At 36.7% G+C, this 8,132-nt stretch overlaps 1 non-coding gene across 1 annotated transcript; it reads left to right on the plus strand.

The window, feature by feature from the left end:
- The first annotated feature begins 1,435 nt into the window (after positions 1-1,435).
- On the plus strand, positions 1,436-1,508 carry TRNAY-AUA (transfer RNA tyrosine (anticodon AUA)). The gene has a single exon. It is a non-coding gene; the product is annotated as a tRNA-Tyr (tRNA).
- Positions 1,509-8,132: the final 6,624 nt, after the last annotated feature.

The raw sequence follows: 8,132 nt of genomic DNA on the forward strand, positions 1-8,132 counted from the left end.
CCATATTTATTACACAAATGGATTTATGAAGATCTCCGACTAAAGGAAGAACAACTAGAGATGATTCAACTGAATGGAATGACACGGCAAGTCTTCATTAAATGTATTTCAACTGACATTGTCGAAGAAATATTAGAAAGAACCAAAGGTGAGTTGTTCACATTTTCTAATGGACAGAGAACCAAAGTTAAAATAGGAAAGCAGAACCTGGCATTAAATCTGTCAAAATTTATAACCTTCCTCCGGAACTTTCTAATACTAATATAAGGACTGTTCTAGAAAACTACGGCTCGGTTTATTCAGTTACTGATGATTCATGGACACAGGCTTTTAGATATAAGATTAAGAATGGAGTGTTTACAGTTAAAATGGGTCTGAAAATGCATATCCCTTCATATATTGATGTTTGTGGATTTAAAGTCTTAGTAAGTTATGAAACCTACTACTTGTTCATACTGTCATCAAACTGGCCATTTGCGAAACAATTGTCCTAACAAAAAAGACCTTTCGAATATGATTTCTCGTAATAAAAGTGATCAACCTGCTTGGTCTAAGTTGGTAGCTGGGACGCTGCCGGCAAGACGATCTGTGCTTCAGATGGATGTAAATAATCACGATCCTGCAGAAAGAGAGCGTAATATTTCTCAACAACTGGAAGTGGATGTTAGCAACAATAATCTATCCAGCAATACGACGGATAGAAAAGCTACCGCTTCGACGTCATCAGTAAACAAAGAAGACTTATCTGAAGTTATTGATTTATCAGTTAACAGTTCAACCATAACAACAGAGACGTCAGACAAGATACCCGAGGATTACACTCCCACAGATCTAAACACCGCTTCAGCGCAGAATATTCCTTCTGCGTATGATGTCAATGTCAAGGTCAGTACACAAATTGTCACACAACAGAACCCGAAAGAAAGTATGCCTGTGAATCATGTGAATGATCTTCCTATTTCTACGGTGAATCAAGAACACGGAACAGATGATTCTTATGATGCAATGTTTCCGGATACACTGATGGATAGTGAAATGACTGATTTCATAATTAGACCTTATTTAAAGAGTATTTGAGGAGAAAAATTCGCTCCGGCGCCGGGGATCGAACCCGGGTCCTTGGTTTTACGTACCAAGCGCTCTGATCACTGAGCTACGCCGAATTCTCCTCAAATATTAGTTGTCAATATTACAGATATTATTCTGTATGACAAATTGATAAAATCTATAATATTGTCATAGTGCATATGTCTGTACAGATAACTGTGCACTTAACTGCGGAATTGCGGCCAAATAAGTCACTCAGCTGAGTGCGGTCCTAGCATAATGGCAGTTGACACTGGACATATACGTCAACATATATGCCTAACATGGAGTTAGGCCATAAAGGGAAACATTGAAGGAAGGAGAATTCGATCCGGTGCTGTGGATTGAATTCGGCGTAGCTCAGTGGTCAGAGCGCTTGGTACATAGAACCAAGGACCCGGGTTCGATCCCCGGCGCCGGAGCGAATTTTTCTCCTCAAATATTTATTTATTTGTCTAATGGCTAGTACATGATATTTACTATCACTGACTGAGGGAAAAACAAGAAATTGGTGAACAAAACTATGGATTAAGTAATTAAAAAACATTCGGGCTCTGGCTTCCCAGTAGCGGTCGACTTCTTTGGAGGATTTCAGAGCAGGGCATTTTGTAAGATGTTGTCTGTCCATGTCTTCCTGTTGATGGCACAAAATGCATGATGCTGATGGAAGGATGCCAAGACGATTGAGGTGTTTACCCAGGATGTCATGTTCAGTGTTAAGACAAAAGCTTGCAACTGCCAGTCTTCTGGGTTCAGGAGGTATATCCTTCAGTAATTTCCTACGTTGTTGCGAAATGTTTATGTCCAGTTCTTGTTGGTGATTATTTTTTTGTAGTTGCTTGATATATTGTTTTACTGAGTTAAATGCCAAAGGTTTCCGTGGGTTTATTTTGAGATTGACACTCTTCTTAGCTAATGTGTCAGCCTGTTCATTCCCATGTAGATTACAATGTCCTGGGATCCACTGTAACACAACTGTTTTGCCATGTTCTTTTAAAGTTGCAAGTATTTTTTGACAATTATTGATTTGTTCTGTGTAGGGGTGATCAGTTTTATTTATGGACAAAATGGCTGCTTTTGAATCCGAGAGGATGACGGCATTTGTGAATTTATCCATATGGAATAAAAGTTGATTTAAGGCAACATGTATAGCTTCAATTTCTCCATCATAGGCAGATAGATTATAACCAACTGGGAGATAGAAGCAAAAAAGATTACTAAACATACCAGCTCCTACATTTCCTTGAGGGTCTGTTTTCGAGCCATCAGTATAAATTCTTATCCAATAGTCGTCCGGATATCTGATGTTGACGGTTTCAAGGGCCAATTGTTTTAAATTTTCTTTACTGTGTTGATTTTTGGTGATTTGTTCTAGGAGGTCTATTTCTGATTGAATTATATCTATCTGAAGTGGGTTTTGTGGAAGCATTAGATGTTGAAGGAAATATTCATTTTAATTGTCAATATTACAGATATTATTCTGTATGACAAATTGACAAAATCTATAATATTATTTAAAGAGGCAGGTTAATTCAAGAGATCCTCGTCTTGCGAAAAAGAAACAAACCGTAACTTCCAATGTCGAAGAGTAATAATATCACTATTAGTTGTCTTACTATAAAATGCATTTCTGCCTGTGCATTTTATTTTTGATGTCACTCCCTTTAGAAACCACGTGTCTTATAGATGGCTTGCAGGCATCGTGAAGCCTGAGATTGAGATACATTTATAAGTTAAAGCTTGTCAAATTACCTTTTTTAGTTTGTTGTAAGATTTACATTCAGAATTTCCTTATTTAAATGTTGAAAATGCTGTTTTAAACATTAATCATTAGTGAGGTTAAAAAAAAACATCGGTAAGGTTGTTAAAAAACACGATCGGCCAAGAAATAAATAACCAAATGAAAACAAAATCTCTTGCTATTATTGGCTCAAAACATGTTAATAATACTGGCAGAACTATTAAAAGTATTGTAATATGACCAAAAACATTTTTGGTTAATTATGACAATGATGTGTTTGTGTGTCTAATGCCTACCCATTTCACTTACGTGATTCCGGTTCCGCATGTTGCTGATAGAAGGCAGCACTGCGACCGATTTTCAATTTGTACACCAATTCGGCGGGCCACATTATACATGTTGAGTATTTGTGAAGAGTTAGTCGTGTACTAGAGTTAGTGTTTGTGTAAGTGTTGTTGTTGTTGTTGTTTTCTAATGCCAGGCATTTGACAATGAAGTCATTTGACCTCTTGCACTCCAATATTTTTCAAAGATATTATCATGACCAGCCACTGAAGCACAGATTTTGAGATGTTCCGAATCCATTTCTTGGTTTGAGTTGCACAATGGACAGTTAGGGGACTAATATATTCCAATTCTATGCAGGTGTTTGGCCAAACAATCATGGCCTGTTGCCAATCTAAATGCAGCTACAGACGATTTTCGCGGTAAATCGGGAATTAACTGTGGATTTTGATGCAGAGAGTTCCATTTTTTCCCTTCGGATTGTGTTGTTACATTTTGTTTGTTGAAGTCTAAGTATGTAGATTTAATAAATCTTTTCACAGAGTAATACGTAGATTTAGTAACAGGTCTGTAAGTAGCAGTGCTGCCCTTCTTTGCTAAAGCATCCGCATTCTCATTTCCCAGGATTCCACAATGGGATGGTATCCATTGGAATACAATTCTTTTATTGAGTGATATTAATTGAGAGAGCATTTTAGTTATTTCTGCTGTTTGAGATGAAGGTGTGTGTTTAGAGACTATTGATAGAATAGCTGCTTTGGAGTCTGACAATATAACTGCATTCCTAAATTTATTGATGTGGCATAGAAGATTCCTGAGACTTTCCCTTATTGCAATGATTTCACCATCAAAACTTGTTGTTCCATATCCAAGAGATCTATAAAGTGAGAAGAGACAGCACGTAACACCTGCACCGGCACCTTGTTCTCTGGAGATCAAGGATCCGTCGGTGTATAAATGAAGCCAGTTTTGTGAAGGTTACCTAATATTAATTGTCTCTAAAGACAATTGTTTCAGTATTTCAGTGTTTACTTCTGATTTCAGTATTTCTTCTGTTAAATTTAGATTATATTCTATATTTAATAGAGTTAAAGGGTTTGGTTTAATTGTAAGTTTTCTTTTAAATTCGGGATATTGATTTTTTGTTTTAATTCTTGAACAATGGATATGAAACTTTTTTGAGTTTTCAATCTACAGAGAGGACTGTATGAATTCCAATTGTTTCCTGATAATCTGATAAGTTTTTGATATTGAATTGGTGCTTTTTCTTCTATTGTCATTTTGATGCTGTTAATGTTAGTGAGGAATCTCATAGAATCTATTGGAGTTGTTTTGATTCCACCAGTAATGAGTCTGAGAGAGCTTGATTTTGAACATATTCTATGTCGTTTATGAAAGGTGAAGTAATCAAAATTTCTCCGCAGTATGTCAGCACTGGCTGTATAAACATTTTGTATGTAGTGTTCAAAGTATTCCTAGAGCATCCCCATTTCTTTCCTGCTAGTCTCTTTAGAAGGGAGAATCTTTTACGAGCTTTTTCAGAAATGTATTTCAAATGGTTGCTCCATGTTAACTTACTATCGAAAATAACTCCAAGATATTTAGATTCATAAGTCCTAGGAAGGTGTTGGCCATTGTATTGGATATTGAATTCTCTTTCTTTTTTACCGAGTGAAAATATTTGGTAGTTACTTTTGCTTAAATTGAATGTCATCAAATTTGATGTATTCCATTCATGTAGTTGACTTAAGAGCTTTAAGAGCAGAATTTTGAATTTTGTCTCTATGTCTGTAAGATCCGGAAGTCCACAAAACTATATCATCTGCAAATAGTGCTGTTTTCATGTTTGATTCCTCTAATATGGAGGGTAAGTCATTTACATAAATATTGAATAAAGTTGTGCTGAGGACAGTGCCCTGAGGTAGACCTCGATATGTTTGTCGTAACTAGAAAGTGAGTTACTGAATTTAGTGGCAATGAATCGTTGACTAAGGAATTCTGATATCCATCTGAACATATTGCTGGAGATACCTAATTTCTGGAGTTTTAGTAATAATTTATTTCTCCAAACAGAGTCATATGCTAACTGAAAGTCAATAAATATTGCCAAGGTATCTTCTTTCTTGTTAAAACTGTCTTTTATTTCTTGGCCGAGGCATATGACTTGTTCATTGGTAGAGTGTAGTTGTCGAAAGCCGGCTTGTCGTGGTGATAAAAGATTTTGGGATTGTAAATACCAAGTTAATCTGTTGGAGATCATGGACTGCATGGTTTTTGCTATCATGCTTAATAGTGCTATTGGTCGATAACTATTAACATCATGAGCAGGTTTCCCTTTTTTGTGAATTGGTACAATGATTGCTTTTTTCCAAGCTGCAGGAATTGAGGTGTTCCATGATAAATTGAAAATGGATAAAAGTACAGACTTGGCTTTTTCCACCAGATGTTTAAAAAAATTCGGAATGAATGTTGTTGGGGCCAGGAGATTTCTTGGTTTTTAAATTTTGTATAGCTAGAGTTAATTCTTTGGAGGTAAAATTTGGTGAAATATTTCAGGTTTTGTACTAGTAATATTGTTTTTATTATTTTTATGTAATTCTCTTTTGATAAATTTGTCAGTTTTTTTGGTATTGGGATGTAATCTGTGAGAATTTGAGTAGTGTTTATTAAATGCGTTTGCTATATCTCTACTATCTGTTAGTGTTTTGTTATTATGAATAATAGGTTGGTTAGTATTTTCCTGTCTATTGGAAATATTCTTCAGAAATTTATATGTTTTAGCGCTATCGGTTCTGTAATTAATATTTTCAATAAATTTATTGCAACTGTTCTTTTTTGGTGTTATGATTGCTTTTTTAAGAATGGCAGTCTTTTTCCTCCAATCTTGAGTATCTTCTGGTGTTTTGCTATGTCCTGCTTTGGTTCTTGTGTTATCTCTATCTTGTTTCAATAAAGTCAGGTTTTCTGTCCAGAATGGGGTGTATTTTTTTGGTTTGCCTCGTGGAATGTGCTTTTTTGCAATTTTAAGAAGGGATTCACAGAAATATTTGTTCAATCTATCTGAGTTTGTATTTTCCATTTGTGTTGACCTTGAGGTGTTCGTGGAGTTCTGTTGTAAATAGTTTCCAATTCGCTTTCTTAAAGTTCCATGTTGTTTTGTTATTGTAGGGTTCTTTTCTTCGGTTTTGGTGGAGATGAATAGAAGCAATGATGACTCTATGGCCAGATCCAGGGTCTTCAATTATTTTTTTCTTGGTTTCGTGATGGATATCTGATGTTACTAGTAATAAGTCTGGATTTGTACCAGAACCAGAATAATGAATGAAAGTAGGGGGATCTTCTCTTCTGTAGACAAGTTCTGCGGTTGTAGTATTTAGGAGGTCCATGATCATTTTTCCAGGTAGGTTTACATTATCGTAGCCCCAAAGTTGGGAGTAGGCATTAAAGTCACCAATTATGATAGTATTAGGTAGTATATCAAACAAAGTTAGATCAAGGGGATTATTAGCTGGGTTATAGGCACTGTAGATTTTGAAATGTTGTTGATTTTTCCATACTTCAATTTTTATTAGTTCTAATTTGTCTTGATTATCCATTTCTTTTATGATTTGAAAATTTGTAATTAATTTCTTTGATGTACCTGCGAGAATTCCACTACTGATCTGTCTACCTTTGGGTAACAATTTCATATTAAAACCTTTAAAATTAAAATATTTTAATTGGTCAGCATTAAGGTTTACTTCTTGAATAAGGAAGATATCTATATTATTATCTGAGAGTATATTGGCTAGTTCAGTCTTCTTGGCTGATGTTATACCACCAGCATTCCATTGTAAGATATTTAGTTGATTCTGTACCATTAAAGTAGTCCCCGCCCGGAGATCCGATTGGGGGACTATTTTACCTCCGGATAATTTTACCTTAATGGTACTCATTTCATATTGGAGTGAAAAATGGCAAGTTGTAGCCGATTTAAGTGAACACCATATTTTAACGTTTTGGTGGCTACTTCATTCACACACAACCCCCAGAATGTCTGGAGGACCACACCTGCTGTTGGTCGACGGGTCCATTGGACCTAGCTGGGAGATCTTGTTGATCACCAGCTTTCCCTCCTTAAGCCACTGGAGGACGATTTTAGTGCCATAGCAGGTCAGCACTAGGAATAGAAAAGTAGAAAAAGGAGGAAGGAAAGGGAAATGAACCCCTAGGCCTCGAATGCTCTAATGCCGTCAGGGTCGAAGAAAGTAAGAGTTCAATTAGAGGACTGGATAGGAAAGGGTAAAGAGGGAATTAGGTATTGGTTAGAGGAAAATTATACCAAATTCAGTCATTAACTCATCAAGCTGACCAGTGCTAATTGATGAGTAGCCCCTCCCTTTAGTTCAGCTTGTAAAATTACGCTTACTAACAGCTGCACCACGGGAAGGTAGGGATGGGACATTGCGTATTTGTCCAGGTTGGCTCCTTAAAGCCTTCAATGGGAAGGATTAATGGCTCTCCCCCCTGTATCCGACAGATACCCTTTTGCAGCCGTATGTGTAAGTGTTGGTGTAAATGTAGTATAGGGAATGGATGAGGAAAGGAGAAGGGAAAACCCGGTGCCGACATGTAGTGTACTCCTGTCGAATAGCTCCAAGGGGGCCGCCAGGCTTAACGTCCCCTTCTGACGCATGAATCACTATCAACATTGACATAATATGCCTTCTCTTCATGTGCACTGTAGAGATATTTAGGATTTAACCCAGGCATACTGGTGCAAAATTTGGTGATTAGAAGTTGTGGACCGCCATCTCTCTTAGTCCCGAGGTAGAAACTTTACATGAAAATCTCTGATCCTGCCGAGAATCGAACCCGGGCCGACTAGTCTGGAGGCAAACACGCTACCACAGAGCTAACACGCCAGACATTTATGACAATGATAAAATGGTAAAAAAAATGTGTTTGATATAACTTAGGTTTGTAAAAGGAGGTCAGGATAAAATATGACACATCACAGAAACCCGAGCCCTAGTAATAA

The sequence above is a fragment of the Periplaneta americana genome, chromosome 14 (genome assembly GCF_040183065.1).
Source record: "Periplaneta americana isolate PAMFEO1 chromosome 14, P.americana_PAMFEO1_priV1, whole genome shotgun sequence".
Taxonomy (NCBI): Eukaryota; Metazoa; Arthropoda; class Insecta; order Blattodea; family Blattidae; genus Periplaneta; species Periplaneta americana.